The following is a 15,538-nucleotide window of genomic DNA, read 5'->3' on the forward strand; positions in this document are numbered from 1 at the left end:
ACACGGGAAAAACGATCAAGGTCCATCAAAAATCGAAATTGAGTTAATAATCCCATATTATAGTGGAAAGGAAGTACTATCATGTGGTCTAGCTAGTAATAAGAAATAATCGTTCTTGACATTCCACTACTTCAATTTCTATTAAATACACACATAAGAAAGCATTAAGTGCTTAAACTTTAAAATCAGTTTTTCTCGAAACTTTCTAAAATGGACCTTGTTCGTTATTCCCGTGTACCCTTCATTTGTGTTCACAACTAAGCTTATAGGGATGGGAGGACAAAAATAAGACATTAGTTATTTTTACATATATTATGGTGTACTTCTTGTTAAGTAGGGAACTCTCTCTCTCTCTCTTTTTTTTTTAATGAAAAATCTGACACTGCAGATTTTAGATTAGAATCTCAATTATCCATTGTAATGAAGGGGAGGATATGAATAGTTAATAAAAAAAAACAATTTCTCTTGTTATTCTATTTTTATTATTTTTTTAAAGAAGTCTGTTACTTTTTTTTCTGAACTTTACTACCAGCAGCTTTTCTGGTCTCCACTGTAATTCTCTGAAGTAAAACAAGGGTTTGGGGTTCCGGGACTTGGAACTTATCAGGTGTATAATATGGTGCATAATGGGCTAATGTAAGTCAAAGTGCATGGATCTGTCCCGGGTTCAGCCCTCAAAAAGCTAAGCCAAAGGCAAACATCTAGCTAAATTAATGTGATCTATAATACTCAAAGTACACTGAAAGTAACACCATAAAATTATTTTATCGTTAATAGACAGAAGTTTATGAAACAAGATTTCTGTTAGCAATAGTGCAGTGAGCAATGCATCACAATTCATTTCCCCAACCGGTCTACAAACTTAAGACTTTTCGCAGTGATAAAAGAAAAGAGCTAAGGACCAAAACACTAAATAACCCTCCATAAGCACCGTCGATCTTTCTCAAATTTGAGACGTTCACTTTAGATGTGGGTGTGACAGCATTTTGTCACCATTCTGGAAATGAAGTGTCGCAATCTTGCTCTAAAAACTCATCAGGATTTCTCTCAATTCAAGTGCAGTTTGTAGTGGAACACACGCAATAACTCCTCTTCCCCTCCATTACTGACACTGTCAGTCGGTTGGAGCATCACCTTCAGAGTCGGCAATAATGTCACTTTTTATTTCATATCCTAGAAGAGGCAAGTGTGTAGGCTGCCCTCTATGTTTTCTTCATCCACATCAAAGAACTGGTCATTTTGTTGCATTAATATTCTTTCATTGTCATTATCTTCACAGCCTTGAAATTCGTCTTAATGTTTCTCAGCCTCAATGTTACTTGCCCTTATATTGGAATGTGAGGGTGTGAACTGCTGTGAATGACAGAAGTGTGCTTTGGAAGGGGTAGACGTACACATTTCAGTTTTGAAGTCCCACGCATGGCTAATCCTGGATTACCTTTACATAATAGCCTTGCAAAGATTCTTTATATTTAAGCATGTAGATCGAATTTTACCTGAGTTTTCGTGACTAGACAGAGGAGGGAGCAGAAAGACCTTTGGATAATGCATTTGATTAAGCAAGGTTCTACTGTATTAAGGTGTACATACTAGAGATAAGCTGATGCAGTATTAAACAAGGGTGATTGAGAAACAGTTTAAATACTGTATCTCAGGCTGTACAATTTTCTACATTCATTGTCGTTGAGTAGTGTTTATAAAAGTACTTTCTGTATTCACTTTTATTACTGTAAAATCTAATTTTATTTACCCCTATCTTGTCCCGAGCAAAATCTGATAACATACCGGTATGTATTATATTTTATTGCAAGTACAGTAAAACCCTGATTATCTGTCACCCTATTAACCGATTGGTGGGTTATCCATCTGTCTTTCTCGCTCACAGAAAAAAATATGAAGTACTGTATATTATATTAGTACGAATTTTTTCTACAAAGTGTTTTTTTATAAATCTTTACTCTTACCCATTATGGCCTACTCTTCGAGTGGCCGTACTGTTTATCTTCTAGGCAAAATGTCTTCTACAAGTGTCAAAAGAAAACATGTTGTACTACAGAAAAAAAAGTGCAAGTAATTGAGTGGTTTGGGAAAAGAGAAAATGTGGTTCATCTCACACCACAATACGAGATATGAATTACAACTGTAAGCGATTTAGGCTAATGAAAATTAAAATATAAACTGTATAAAATTTATAAATCTACAAACTGAGACCTCTACTAGTCCTATCTTTCCACAGACAGTCGTTATAAGTTTTCTTGGCCATTAAAAACCCATCGTTGAAAACCAGACATAAGTATAATAAGTAATGTTTTAGTAACTGACTTATCGGAAAATCAAACATGAATTGTAAAAAAAAAAACAGACTTAAATTAGTGAACTTCTGATCCACTATCTAGCATATTAAAAGAAAAGACCATGGAGGAAATTACGAAAATATTATGTTTATGAAAACTTTTTATGGTACAGATTATCCGATTTTTCGATTAAACGTTCACTCCACCCCCTTCATTACCACGGATAATAGAGGTTGTACTGTAACTATATAATAGAACAACTATGGTATTAGTTTGGGGCCAGTTTACTTGTAGCAAAAAAGAACTTTGTTGTCACTTGTATAAAATTATTGTTTCAGCAGTCGTAATCAAAAGAAATGGTTATTTTACTCTGTAATTGTGCTGGGTCTTCCTGTGTTTCAACATATCTCCTTTTTGCGTAAAGTGGCGACCACAGATTTCGCATCCGTAAGGTTTCTCCCCAGTATGTATGCGCTTGTGAACATTCAGTCCATTGATACGGCGGAATCCCTTTCCACAGAAATTGCAGCTATAAGGCCGCTGTCCAGTGTGAATCAGGATATGCTGTCTGTTGTCATGGCTCGTACGAAAAGCTTTCCCGCAGAAGTGGCACTTATACGGGCGTTCACCTGTGTGACATCGTCTGTGATTGTCACGATCATGTTTCAAGCGAAATGTTTTCTCACATAAGTCGCACGCGTACGGTTTTTCCCCTGTGTGTACACGTTTGTGAGTGTACAACCCAGAATTTTGGCTGAACGACTTTCCACAGATGTCACAACCAAAAGGACGTTTCCCAGTATGCTTTCGATAGTGCTTATTGTACGAGTTCTTCAGTCTGAAAGATTCTCCACAGAACTCACAGATGTAAAATTTCCTCTTTGTATGTGCATGACGACGGAAGCCCGAAGTAGAACTATTGAGCTTCAGTAATTTTCCACAGATTTCACATTTTGATGAGTGACTTTTAATTACATAATCATTTTTTAATTCAGATTGATGGCTTTTATCCATATGTAATGTAAGATTCGCTGAGTTACTGCAAACAGCATTACAGAATTGGCATTTGAATACATTTTTCTCGTGTTGATCCTTGCGATGTTGGCAAATGGCACTCCACTGGGGGAAGCATTTGTCACATTTGAGACACACAAACATTCTAGGGATTGTAAATTGGTCTCTATTATTATTGCTATGATCATTGTTGTTGCTGTTAACATTCTCAGATGTGATATGGATAACCTCGTGGTGAGTTAGTTGGTAATAAGTAGAAAAGGCTGCATTGCAGAACTTACAAATATATAGATATGTGCCACTGTGGCTCTGGCAGTGTATCTTTAAAGCACATTTATCAGCATAACATTTTTCACAATATTCACACTGGTATAAGAGTGGAACATTGAGTTCTGTAACATTGTCGGTGGCATTTAACAATTGGTTGTGGCATGTATGTATGTGATTTAAAGTCTGTGGTAATTTAGCAAACACTTCTTCACAAACACTACATTGGAAACATGTTTGTGGAGGAAATAGGCCTTGAGATGGTAGTGCATGGAACAGCAGTGGATCGTTATTTATTAAAGAAAGACTACAGGAATCGCACTTCCGAGACTCATTAGATGACTCCTTATTGCAAATTTCATGGTTCTGAAATTGCTTACCACAGTTCTCACAATTGTAACGATTTGTATCCACCATTACCGTATGGAAATTAAGTGTATGTTGTGGTCTAATATCAGTTGTATTGGCTGCTTTACAGTATAACCCATCTTCAACTGAATGTACAGTTTTTGTGTGAGTGAAGTATTGTGTGGGACTATCAAAAGCTTCACCGCACAACTCACAACACACATGGGGCCCTGAATGAAAACTACTATAATGAAATTGCAATGCTAATTGTGATACAAAGAATTTTATGCATATTTCACACTTGTGTAGTTGTTTGGGAGGACAAATGTGATAATAAAATTCCTTCTCAGAATTACATATTTGATTACAATCATGGCAAAGGATGTTTTTAAAATTTCCACATTCATTTTCTTTATCTTCAGTTAAGTGTTCCTGGCAGTGGTTTGTCCATTCTTCTTCAGATCTAGCATAAATATCACACAGACTACAAGGATACCTGTCCATGCCAGCATGATTCTTGGAATGATTGATACAGAGTTCTGTGTTTGAAAATAACTCACCACAGATTTGGCATGTGATGTATCTTTCAGAGAAAAACTCGTTTTGGGTGGCAGTTTTGTCAGATCTGTTTTCTATTTGCAGATATAGAAAATTTTGAATGTCAGAATCACCCACAATAGGCAAATGTTGATTACAGCCCTCAGTCATGAACTCGTGAAGAACAGGCACTTCATTTGACGTGCCCGAATCCACTGCTATTGAAGTACTTTCTTTCTCAGTTTCTCTTCTAACAGCAGAACTAAAAGGTGTTTCTTTACAATCACTTGCAGCTTCAGTTTCTTTTCCTTTAACACTATCATTCATTTTCATTCTTCCCAGGCAGCATAATGGACAAGAAAACATTTTGCTTTCACAGTTAGTATGTTTGTTCGGTGTGGTCTTTGTCTCTGAATTTGTGTGTTCGTGCAAAACTATGTCACAGAGTTTTACTGTGGGGAGATAATTCATATTGACACTTGATTCGAATACAGAAGATTTAGTGTTATAAGTATAATTGTTAGAGTTGACGTCTAAATTTATAGATGCATCCTGTATTTGAAAATAAACATTTTCCTTATTATTTAGTCTTTGTTGAGAAAGTACATTGTCAGTCATATGTCTAGAAGGATTAGATTCTAAACTTAATTCGCCCTGTCCACAATTGGCATTAATACTGGTCGTGGCAATTGCAGCAGTGTTACATAAATCTGGAACTGCCTTTGTATGATCTTCTATTTCAGAACAGTTATTCTTTGTCTCCACTCTTAGATGTTCATTTGATTGTACAGTGCTGGAGCTATAAAAGAAATTATCAGCATGTAAAATTTTATAATACCAGTGCAGTGTAGCATATTTAGGCCGTGTCTCAAAGCTACATTTTCAGCTGAAGTGAATTAGCTAGCTGTTTAGAAAGCTGAAAGTGATGTCGGAAGTCATGATCCAAAGCTACGTAGTGCATAGCAATCAAGTCCGTAGTAGCTAGTAAACGAAAATGCTTGCTTGATTGAGGACTTGTACACTAAACAAACATGGATACCTCATCAGTAGACTTCGTGGAATTGCCACGAGAATCGTAAGGTTTACTACGCATGCAGTATAGATTGTATGAGAAGGGGGCGTGCAAAGGATGGAGTAAACACTGAGCAGTATACTGCGGTTACAATAAAACCTGTATCCTGTATTCAAGAAATGTAATGAATGATCATTGAAGTAGGAAATGTCTAAACATGTAAATACACAATTATTTTGTAGTGAGAGATATTAACTCTTAAAATTTAATGTAATATACTCACATCATCCTTGAATATGTGCATCGCAGTGAAGAGTTACGTATATTTTGAGTGACTGCAAAGTAACCTCCTCCGATGGTCACGTACACAATTTTTATATTGGGAAAATGTACGTTCAACAACACACGATGCAATACGTGCATATTTGAAGAACGGAAAATCACTCCTTTTTAGTACACCAACTTCAGACGTCTTGTCGTGGCCTGATAGTACATCATTTATAATACGAAGTTGTGAATAGGCAGAATTTTTAGCAATAATGTTTCTCAACTTAAATTTCACTTTTTCTGAAATTAGTGAATTGTTATTTTGGATAACTGTTTGTGATACTTATACACTATACACCGTGTTCCGCTTATAAGTATAACAAAAGAAATAGCTATAACTTCTGAATTAATACAAGTATATAGTTGAAACCAACTGCTACAAAGAATGAAAACTGGGAATTTTTGTTACCTTATGTTCCATAAACCTCAACATGGCTTCCATTGGTGGCACGGGAAATATCCAACCGGTATTCAACCTCGACCCAAGTGTTATGAAGCATCTGTGGTGTAACATTGTTGACAGCAGCATAAATTCTTTCTTGTAAGTCTGCCAAATCACGTATTGGCGTCCTGTAGACCTGGTCCTTAACAAACCCCCACAGGAAAAAATCAGGTGGTGTTAGATCTGGTGATCTGGCAGACCATGTGATGTACGGTGATCCTCTTCCGATCCATCTTGCAGGGAATTGTTCGTCTAAGAATGTGCGAACCATGTTGGCAAAGTGTGGTGGAGCCCCATCTTGCACATTTCTAACTCGAGTCTGTTTCTCAGATGAGGCAACCTTCCACGTCAGTGGAAAAGTAAACCGACACAATTGTCGCATCTGGGGGTCGGAAAATCCAAGTGTCGTAATTGAACACCAACGGGATTCCCCTAAATGGAATGTTTGGTGTGGGATCATGCGTGACAGAATCATTGGTCCCTATTTCTTTGCTGAAAAGACAGTCACTGCAAACACGTACCTGGATATGTTGCAACTGTATGCTGTGCCACAACTCCCAGATGGAGCAATTTTCCAGCAAGATGGGGCTCCACCACACTTTGCCAACATGGTTCGCACATTCTTAGACGAACAATTCCCTGCAAGATGGATCGGAAGAGGATCACCGTACATCACATGGCCTGCCAGATCACCAGATCTAACACCACCTGATTTTTTCCTGTGGGGGTTTGTTAAGGACCAGGTCTACAGGACGCCAATACGTGATTTGGCAGACTTACAAGAAAGAATTTATGCTGCTGTCAACAATGTTACACCACAGATGCTTCATAACACTTGGGTCGAGGTTGAATACCGGTTGGATATTTCCCGTGCCACCAATGGAAGCCATGTTGAGGTTTATGGAACATAAGGTAACAAAAATTCCCAGTTTTCATTCTTTGTAGCAGTTGGTTTCAACTATATACTTGTATTAATTCAGAAGTTATAGCTATTTCTTTTGTTATACTTATAAGCGGAACACGGTGTATTAAGGGCTTCTGAGAGTTTTAGTTTAGACGATTCTAACAGGGTGATGCTTTTGGACACTATTTTAAAATTAGAATCAATGAACAGAATATCTTCCAATAGCTGTTCAGAAGGCAATGATTTTACAGCTGCAACAGCGGAACTGTCTGTGCTATCCAATGCATCAATTACCTCCATTATTTTGCCGTAATGTTCTGTGTAATAATTAACAGCATCCAACCACATTTTCCAACAGGTCAAGACTGGCTGCGGGGATAAGGGTATTGCAGGGGCAATTGTTTGGAACAGCAACACTCTCATTGTGGTATGTTTGATTGAATTCTTGTCTGCACTGAACAAATGTTAAGCTTTGACTATTCCAACCACAGTAATGCAAACAAGTGCTTACATAGGTATACATTAGCTGTAGCTGCTCTATCTATTTGGACCGGTCACAACTCTTAACATGAACTGCTTATACTACTAGACCGGGCGGTCGCTCACCTCCTCTATACTTTCGTACATCGGCAACCTGATTGCATGCTGCGTGTGGCAATTCAACAAAGTCTACTCATCAGCAATTGGAGCTATGAAATCTGAAGATGCCTTGGAAGTAAAATGTAGAACAACATGTTAGCTTTGAGCACTAACATTGTTAGTACTTTTTTTTTTGCAATGTTTTAAACATTATTGTAATAATGGTATTATTGTTTGGGGTGGAAGTACAAAAATTAATCTTAGTCCATTAAACTTACTACAAAAACGAATAATTAAAATTTGTTTGAAGAAACGTTTTGATTATCCAACTAAATTAATTTATTCTGAATTTAATATATTTAATATTAAATAAATTTATAAATATACTCTGTTTATCATAAAAATCGTAATAAGTTTGTATTACAGACACATAATTATGACCCTAGACGAAATAATAATTCAACATTAGTAGAACCTAAATGTTTCACATCTGCTGGTCTAAAGCATAGCATAAATTTTGGCCCTCGTTTGTATAATTCTTTAGCTAAATTACACCCAGAACTTCTAACATGTAACCCACTAACATATAACAAGAAAATTAGAAACGTGTTAATGTCTTCAATTTGATTAAATAAATTTATAGCCTATGTGTATGAATTAATCGGCCTATATTATATTTGTATTCTATAATTTTGGAATTATATATTTTTTTTTTTTATAAATTGTCTTTATTCACATACGATATTATTCTTCTCTATGTTAATATTATATTGTATAAATTCATTGGCGCTGTTATTTTAAATTTTTATTTCCTATTTTATTTTATTTCATTTTCTATATTCCTCTTATATTAACATAGGCCTATTATATTATATTATAATTTCACTGCAGCTGTAGTTTTAATTTTAGTTCCTATTTTATTTTATTTTGTATATTCTCTTGTATGCCTATTAATAATATATCTTTGGTGCTGGATCCCGGACTCATTTCACCTTCATCTCATTCAGACGCTGAATAACCTAAGATGTTGATAAAGCGTCGTAAAATAACCTACTAAATAAAATAATATATCTGAACTGCGACCGAACACAAGCGCTGCTCATTCGGTCCTCAAATTTTGTTAATACTACTGTATCTTCTTTTTATATTGATTGTATTATTTTATTTCTATTTCTGTAGTTGTAATTATATTCTGTATAACTTTATGTGAAATAATAATATTGCACAAAACAATGCGAAAACGTCTTATGTTATGTACAGACCCAGAAACAAAATTTGACCCACTAAATTTTCCAAGTTCCAGCTGTAACATATTGCGCATGTTCGGTATTCAGGTGGCCCAAAGTTTGTTTCTGGGTCTGTACATAACATAATACGTGAGCATATTTGAGAATTGCTGATCAGTAAGTGAACAAGACAATAGACTTAATTTTATAACTTACATTTCTCATTCTTACCTAAAAGCTTTGGCCTTTGCACAAGCATTTAGTTTATTTTCTGCTACAACACAGTTTTCGGAAAATTCGTAAGCAATATTTAGTTTCTCAATACAAGATGAACATAACTGTTTTGGTAATGGGTCAGTTACTTTTACCTGCAATTAAGTAAAACATACCACGTTAATGTCATATACACTACAATGAAGATAGATGTGAAGCATAAATCGACTTTAATCTCTTAAAGTGTTAAACGCATTCAGAAATGTCCAAAGACAAGGTGGTGGCATTGAAAATAAGTAAATAAAGTGATTTCACATTTTTTTTGTGAATTCTGACGCAGCTATTAGAACTGAATTTTTTTTTATTTTAAATATAGCCTACAGTCATTACATACATAGACAACAGAGACGGTCCACCTGTGGCATAACGGCTAGCGCGTCTGGCCGTGAAACCAACCTGGTTGAGGTTTTTTCTGGGGTTTTCCCTCAACCCAATATGAGCATATGCTGGATAACTTTCGGTGCTGGACCCCAGACTCATTTCACTGGCATTATCACCTTCATTTCATTCAGACTCTAAATAACCTAAGATGTTGATAAAGCATCGTAAAATAACCTACTTAAAAAAACAATAGAGCCTGTTGTCTTTTCATTACTGGTACCAACGGTAAAATGCTGACTTACTATGCAATCAATAACCAGATGTCTTATCGATAAACCAACACATCTCTATGGATAAGATCTTTTCATGATTAATATAATAACAATAATAATGTCTGTATGCACGTACTAACATATACAGGTAAATATGTGTACTTACTGTAATTGGAAGACATGAATTAATTTTGTAAGCTAAACCTTGTTTAGAACCATCATCATTAAATATAAAAACCATCTTTCCAGTACTCTTCGCACATAGACGGCAAAATTGTTCAGATTTCTTTTGTAGGAATGTTTTCTCATTACCGTTGTTGATAGATGATTCTGTCAGATTGTTACTTTGTGCTGTGTTGTTTGTGTCACCATCCATTTTCAGTTTTAATTATCTGTGAAAGAACATCATCATATCTGTACACTGAGAGCGTTCTAATAAAACATACAGTATATAAATTTCAGTCCAGTTTCATTATTTTGGTACCACCGAAATTTTATTTCATGTTACTTCAGTATTTGGTCACTGAGAATGAAATCTACAATTCTGACACCACCATTTACTTACCTTTGTTCCTTTATAAAGAGTAAGCTTTAAGGTTTCCCCTGCTCTGGGTTTGACTGTGAGTCTGCGAGTTTTGATACCTCATCTCCTGTCTCTGGGTTCAATTATAATTTCTCCGAGTAAATTTGATTGTTTAATGGCATTAAAAACTTGGAGCAAAATACATAGACCTACATCATGTTCACTTTCATTGAACGAAATTATTAAACCTAAGAAAGAACTCTTGTCGAGTAAATTTAGATGACAGTTTTTATAATGAAGTTGTTCTTTTGAACGAAGAATAAAATTTTGAATAAATTTGATGATAATTGTTTTAATGTCTTGAGATAAAATATGGGTTTAAATACAGTATTTCAAAATTACCATTTTCTTCATCTTTTTAAATTGATGTCAAAGATAATGTCTGTATCAATTAGCGCGTATTTTCTCTCATGTCCAATTCGTGGCCTGACAAGTGCGATAAACTAAATGTAAATATAGTTGAGGCAGAATTAAATACATTTTAAGATCACATGTCGGCAATTTACAGAATATCTAGCCAAGGATGATCAAAGAGACTTACAGAAATGTTGTCAGAGTAATCAGAAGTAAAGCTTTAAGTTTAAAAGGAATGCAAAGTAAAAACAATAAAATTCATAATTCATATTTGAGGAGATAAATTCGATCCGGTGCCGGGGATCGAACCCGGGTCCTTTGTTCTACGTACCAAGCACTCTGACTACTGAGCTACGCCAAATTCAATCCACAGCACCGGATAGAACCTTCCTCCTTTAGTGTTTCCCTTTGTGGCCTGACTCCAAGTTAGGCATATATGTTGACGTATATGTCTAGTGTCAACTGCCATTATACTAGGAGCGTACTCAGTTGAGTGACTTATTTGGCCGGGATTCCGCAGTTATGATGCACTGCTAGCTAGGCCTATGAGAATATTATGGATTTTTTTTAATTTGTCCTACAGAATAATCTCTGTAATGTTGACAATTAATATTAATTTGATAAAAAAAAGTGTTGAGTTTGAGTCCTGCCCCTGTATTTATTTTTGTTAAAGTAGCTTTTCAATTTTGTTGTTTAAGAAATATTTACGGTGGTGAAGTTCAGTGACTCACACTGTAATATAGTACTTTCTTGTAATTCCTTTCACATGGCGTATTAATTTGATCAAGAACATTGAGTTCTTGCTGTTCTACATCAGGAGATTTTCCTGGGACTGTGTTGCTGTTCATTTCAACACCCTTTTCTTCCTCGTGTTGTATTCACGACTCGTGGAAGAACTGGATATGAACTACATACCGAAGGATGCAGATCTTGAATTCATCCAGTTTCATTGTAATAAAAGTGTAGTCTGTAATAACGTCTATAGTAACGAAAGTCTAAAACCTCATTTTTATTCAAAGGCACTGTCTTACAAATAAATTAAAACTTGATAGAAGGCTCGGTACCTTTCTCTCAAATGAGGTTGCTTTATTTTGTATACAGATATCTTTGCCGTTTTACTTAATCAAAGTAATTGAAAATAAAAATGTTCCTTATTTTTCGAACAAATTTAATTATTTTTCAGATATAGAACTTCCCTCTTATTTCAATTTAATATGTACGTATATATAAAAAAGCCTTAAATTAAGTTAGTACTATTAAAATTTTCCCACAACGTGTAATACACTAGCGTTTATAACATGTGTGGATAAGACATGTAATAATTTAATTATAGCTAGCTAAACTAACTGGACAAAATGCGAATCATTTATTGCATATGATAAATAAACTTATATCAGTGTAATTATGCTACAAGACTTACTGAACACTGCTTAACTTTCAACTGGATTAAATATACATTTGTAGATATTGTGACAAATTGTTAAAATAATCAAGCGTTCACGAAGTTTCATCATTTAACAATCACAGCATTCTAAACAGCAGTATCAAAATGGATGTCTCGATAACAGAAATGTACTGTTATAAAGAATTGTTAACCTATATTATGGAAAATAAACATGTCAGAAGTATGACAATGTTTAAAATGAGCGCGATAATTTATGTGGAATAAAATAAAAAATAGATATAAATATGAAGCCTAGCATAGTTGTTCAATAATAATAATAATAATAATAATAATAATAATAATAGAATATGCCATTAGGAAAGTTCAGAATAATAGACAGGGTTTGGAGTTGAATGGGTTACATCAGCTTCTTGTCTATGCGGATGACGTGAATATGCTAAGGGAAAATCCACAAACGATTAGGGAAAACGCGGAAATTCTAGTTGAAGCAAGTAAAGCGATAAGGTTGGAAGTAAATCCCGAAAAGACTAAGTTCGTATGATTATATGTCGTGACCAGAATATTGTACGAAATGGAACTATAAAAATTGGAGATTTATCTTTCGAAGAGGTGGAAAAATTCAAATATCTTCGAGCAACAGTAACAAATATAAATGACACTCGGGAGGAAATTAAACGCAGAATAAATATGGGAAATCCTGTTATTATTCGGTTGAGAAGCTTTTGTCATCTAGTCTTCTGTCAAAAAATCTGAAAGTTAGAATTTATAAAAGAGTTATATTACCGGTTGTTCTGTATGGTTGTGAAACTTGGACTCTCACTTTGAGAGAGGAACAGAGATTAAAGGTGTTTGAGAATAAGGTTCTGAGGAAAATATTTGGGGCTAAGAAGGATGAAGTTACAGGAGAATGGAGAAAGTTACACAACGCAGAGCTGCATGCATTGTATTCTTCACCTGACATAATTAGGAACATAAAATCCAGACGTTTGAGATGGGCAGGACATGTAGCACGTATGGCGAATCCAGAAATGGATATAGAGTGTTAGTTCGGAGGCCGGAGAAAAAAAGACCTTTTGGGAGGCCGAGACGTAGGTGGGAAGATAATATTAAAATGGATTTGAGGGAGGTGGGATATGATGGTAGAGACTGGATTAATCTTGCTCAGGATAGGGACCAATGGCGGGCTTATGTTAGGGCGGCAATGAACCTCCGGGTTCCTTAAAAGCCAGTAAGTAAGTAATAATAATAATAATAATAATAATAATAATAATAATAATGCAGTACCTACATACTAACAATCTGCACTAGAAACCAATGGCTATCTCCTTCCATTAATAGTGATTAAACAAGTTTTTCATACCTGTTATGATTTCTTGAAGATGATCTTGATTGGTGAGTCAACATTTCTTTGACTTGAGTTACGTCTGTAAGTTCCGTCCAGTAGTACTAGGGTGCCATTCCAGAAAGCAGAAAGTCAACCGATACATTTTCAGGCGAGTTTTGTCGCACCTGTAACTTCTAAAATAAACAACGTATTCCGATGAAGTAAACGGAGGTCGATAGACGAAGGATCAATGTAATACTATGAGTTGAAGTGGATGTCATCTAGCGATACCCGGGAAGGTGGAATTTGAGAGACGAATTGAGTGTCGTGTGGCAGCCGAAGCAGTGTAACTTGAGTATGTGAAGTGATAAAACGTTCACAGTGGTGTCAAACGATCCGTAACGAACCAGGCTGCAATCTCAATGAGCAACAATCAGCAATCGACAAGTTAAATTGAAAAATTCACAATGTCGAGGCATATGTAGTACAATAAAGGGAGTGGGAATATAGCAGCGAAGAGCACGATGGTTACTACAGCAACCGACATGTGTTTACACTCTCAGTGCATACAAGATGGCTACTGTCAGCAGTCCCAACACAGCGAAAATATACCGGGTTTTCAGGGTATCTGGAAAGAGGAGATGTTGATTGTTACTTCTGACGTTTACCTTAACAGTAATTTCTATTAGCAACGTATTCACGTATAAAACTTGGCGCTGTCTCCCGATAAAGCCTATCCTAATTTTTTCTCATACTGTTTAACAGATTTAACATATCTGCAATTCCTAGCGCCCCTTGGCTATATATACACGCTTATGTCATCTCGTGTGTGTAGGATCTTTGGGTATTTCCGTTTCTATTGTCATTTGTTATTAATGTTATTATAAATTATTTTTATTCATTTTTAACCTCTGTGATAGTATTATTGTTGTCCATTTAATGCGTTTATGACTCTATCTCAGAAATGGATGGGGAAATTATTATTATTATTATTATTATTATTATTATTATTATTATTATTATATTTACAAACAAAAGGAGGGTACCGATAGCAAAGGAAGCTTTTAATAGGAAAAGGAGCATCTTCTGCGGACCTCTGGATAAAGAACTAAGAAAGAAACTAGTGAAGTGCTTTGTATGGGGTGTGGAATTGTATGGGTCAGAAACATGGACATTACGACGGAGTGAAGGGAAACGACTAGAAGCATTTGAAATATGAATATGGAGAAGAATGGAGCGTGAAATAGACAGAATAAAAAATGAAGTTGCGCTAGAAAGAGTAGGTGAAGAAAGAATAATACTGAAATTGATGAGGAAGAGAAAAAGAATTTGGTTGGATCACTGACGAAGAAGAAACTGCGTACTGAAGGATGCACTGGAATGAATAGTGAACGGGAGAAAGGTTTGGGGCAGAAGAAGATATAAGACGATAGACAACATTAAGATACATTATATGCGAACACTAAGAGGAGGGCAGAATATAGGATAGATTAGAAAATGCTGCGTTTGCAGAGAAAGACCTGCTCTTGGGCAGACAACTATGAATGAATGAAAATGAATATTTGCAAAAATCCGTACATAAAATTGATAGAAAGCCATCAGCATAGTTCAGCACTACCAGGTTGTACTAGGGCGTGGTTTCGAATCCTTCCTGAGATCATTACCTGTTTAGGTTTTTTTTTCGAGTTTTCTCCAACTACAAGCAGAATGGCAGGCAATCTCATGACGAATCCTCGGATTCATTACCAATTCCACCGACGCACAATTGATTCAGATTGTTAAATAACCTGTTAGACATAGTAATTTTTTGCAATCACGATAAATGCGAAATGTGTCCAAATACTGACAAAATAAGTAATTTTATGTTTGAAAACATGTAAGCATATTGCTGTAGTTTTTTAATCCGCGATAAAATGAACAATGGAGTAAAAAAAAAGCGAAATCTATGTGTTCCTACGAAATAAGAGCAAAATTACTTTTCATGAGATATATTTGTGTTTTTTGTGGGGGAAAAAAATGAGAATCTGTCTCACATACAAGTTCTTACATTTTGTCA

The sequence above is a fragment of the Periplaneta americana genome, chromosome 17 (assembly GCF_040183065.1).
Source record: "Periplaneta americana isolate PAMFEO1 chromosome 17, P.americana_PAMFEO1_priV1, whole genome shotgun sequence".
Classification (NCBI taxonomy): domain Eukaryota; kingdom Metazoa; phylum Arthropoda; class Insecta; order Blattodea; family Blattidae; genus Periplaneta; species Periplaneta americana.